Genomic DNA, 3,152 nt, shown 5'->3' with positions numbered 1-3,152 from the left:
CGGCGGGAGCGCCGCCGCGCTCTCAAGCGGCGCACTGTAGCAGTGTGCCACCGGGCCGGCCCTGAGTTTACTTTTTGACAATAGTGATGTGTGGGTCTCATTCATCACCCATAGATTATATGATTCAATGGGTCCAGGTGTGATCTCGGGATTCATATGTTTAAAAACTTCAAGGCGATTCTAACGTGCAGCCTGCTTAGAAAGGTAAACTTGGATCAGAAGTCATCCTAAAAACTAAACAGAAGTGACTTTTTAATAAATTAAACAATAAATATTTAGACAAAAATTAGAAATATTATGGCCAGAAAGAAACTAAGACTTCCATTAATAAAATCCAAGTACTAGGCTATTTGAAGGCAGTGTGTGCTAGCGAGTGTGTAAAACCAACCCCTCAGAAGCAAAAGCCTTGTCTAGTTGTGTTTGCCTGTCTCCCTGGTGTAAATAAGCCCATTATAGCTGATTTCAAGCTACCAATGCTTTAACAACTGGCTTACCAAATTCCTGAAAATTTAACAATCAGCTCTTAAAAATCAATTTTAGCTAGCTCCAGCACACCACAGCTTCTAAGAGAAGTAGATTGTGTATGCCAATCACTATCTGGTTGACAAAAAAAAGTTACTTATTCTTTTGGGATAAAATGTATTTATTTTGGCCGTATTTAGGTTAGAGTAGATAATTATCAATTCCTATTTTTAAAAGTTGCTTAGTTAGCAGCGTTACATAGCAATATTTGTTGGCCTATCTATGAATTAATCTTAATAGATTTCTTGATTGTTTTTACTTTTGTGTAAGCAGTATTCTTAATAAATTTTGTCAGTTGGTGCGCAAATCATTTAGAACATCAACAGCTCTGAGATCTTGTGAAGTTCTCTTCATTTTGAACTATAATAAAATGATCTACTTGAACATCATATAACTAGATAAATAATAAAAACAGAAGACACTTCCACAATGCTTTTTCTGTGTCAAGCACTGTTCCAAGTACCTTACGTACATTAACCTATTTACTTTTCACAGCTCTTTGAGGTATGTTCTATTAGCCCCATTTTTTACAGATGAAGGAACTGAGGAGCAGAGAGGTTAAGTAAATTGCCCAATGGTGCACAGCTAGTAAGTAGTGAATTGGAATTTGATCTAGGCACTCTGTGCTCTTAACCACATTCTTACAGAACTCAAATGCTATGATAGGAATTTGTGTCCCCCCCAAACTCACATGTTGAAATCTTAACCCCCATGTGATAGTATGAAGAGTTGGGGTCTTCAGGGAGGTGATTAGGTCATGAGAGAAGAGCCCTCATGAGTGAGATTAGTTCCATTATAAAAGAGGCCCAGGGCAGTTTATTTGCCCCTTTGACCCTGTGAGGACACAGCCAGAAGATGCCATCCATGAACCGGGAAATGGGCCCTCATCAAATATAGAATCTGCTGCACCTTGATCTGGGACTTCCCCATCTCCAGAACTGTGAGAAATAGATTTGTGTTGTTTATAAGCTACCCTGTTCAGGGTATTTTGTTATAGAAATTTAAGTGAACTAAGACATCAAGTTTTGATTTTTTCCCTCTTTCTTACAGTTATTTGAAAATCATTTTTAAATCTAGTAGCATGTACCACCTGCTGAAAGATTATTTTGACTTCCTCATTAACAGTATAGTTCCAATTTTCCTGTTATGAAAGTAAACAGCACCTATGACTTTTGTATAATAGAGCAATTACATTTATTGAGAATTACATTTTATAACAAGTCATATTACCATAAATCTCTAAAAATAGCAACACGGTTTTTAAACTTTTCTTTTTATGGGTTTATCTGTTTGGAGACAAAACAAAGCTAAAACCAAAAAACCCACATCTAGGTTAATGATTCCTCCCAGATGCTTGTAGACTAAAGGAGAAGGGCTTTCCAAGTGCAGGTTTTTTTGGCTGTTGTGTTTTGTTTTTTTAAAAATTTTTTTGTTTTTTAAAAAATTTTATTTTGAAATAATTTCCAACTTGCAGAAAAGTTGCCAGAATCAGACTAATTCAAAGAAAACACATAAACTTTTCGTTCAGATTCCTCTATTAAATTTTACCCCATTTATTTTATTAATTGCTCTCTTTCTTTGTGTATGTACACGTGTACTCACACACACACACAAACACACACATAAGTATATTTCTGTTTTTTTTGAGAGTAAATTGCATACACTATGACCCATTACCTAAAAATACTTCAGTGTATATTTCCCAAGAATAGGGATTTAAAAAATTTAATCACAATATACTTTTTATCTAATCTACAACCTATACTCCAATTTGCCAAATGACCTAATATTTATTATTCCTTGGAGGGTTTAATTTACCTTGTAGTACAGGAGCCAGTCTAGGATCACTTACTTCATTTAGTTGTCATGTGTTTTTAGTATAATTTAATCTGGAACATTTCCACAGCTTTTTGTCTTCTGTGATACTGACATTTTTGAAGAATTCAGTCAACACCTCTCTCCCTTTTATAAATAGAACAATCTTCATTTAAAGTTTGTCTGATGTTCTCTCATGATTGGATTCAGATGTGGATTCCAAGCCGGAATACTACATAAATGATATTGCTTCCTTCACAGGGTATCATTTTTGAAGGCACACGTTGTTCATCAACCCTTTATTGGTGAGGTTAATTTTCATAACCCAGTTAAGAGGTTGTCCAATTTTTTCACTGCCTAGCTACAATTTTTTTCCCTTGCAACTAACGTGCAATCTGTGAGGAGATATTTTTAAGACCAAACACACATTCTGCTCTTAATAAAAATTTCTCCTAGCTTTAGAATCCAATGATAATTCTTACCTGAGCCATCTTCACTTTGATGATTGAAAAATGATGGTTTTCCAATTTCAGAATTCCTTTCACATTTATCAGTTGGCCCATGGCATTCTACTGCAAGGAAGACACCTCCTTGTCTGTCTGTCTATCTATCTATCTATCTATCTATCTATCTATCTATCTATCTATCATCTATCTATCTATCATTATCAGTGTAGATACATGGACTCATTTTTTTCTCAGTGGTTTATAATTTATGATTTTTCTCAATTATTTTGCACTCAGATTGTCTCAGCTTTGACCAAAGGGGGCACCTTCAAGCTGGCTCCCAAGTTTTGGTGACATGCCTCTGAACAT

Source organism: Galeopterus variegatus, unplaced genomic scaffold (genome assembly GCF_000696425.1).
Source record: "Galeopterus variegatus unplaced genomic scaffold, G_variegatus-3.0.2 Scaffold2411, whole genome shotgun sequence".
NCBI classification, from domain to species: domain Eukaryota; kingdom Metazoa; phylum Chordata; class Mammalia; order Dermoptera; family Cynocephalidae; genus Galeopterus; species Galeopterus variegatus.
This window is presented reverse-complemented; position numbering follows the sequence as displayed.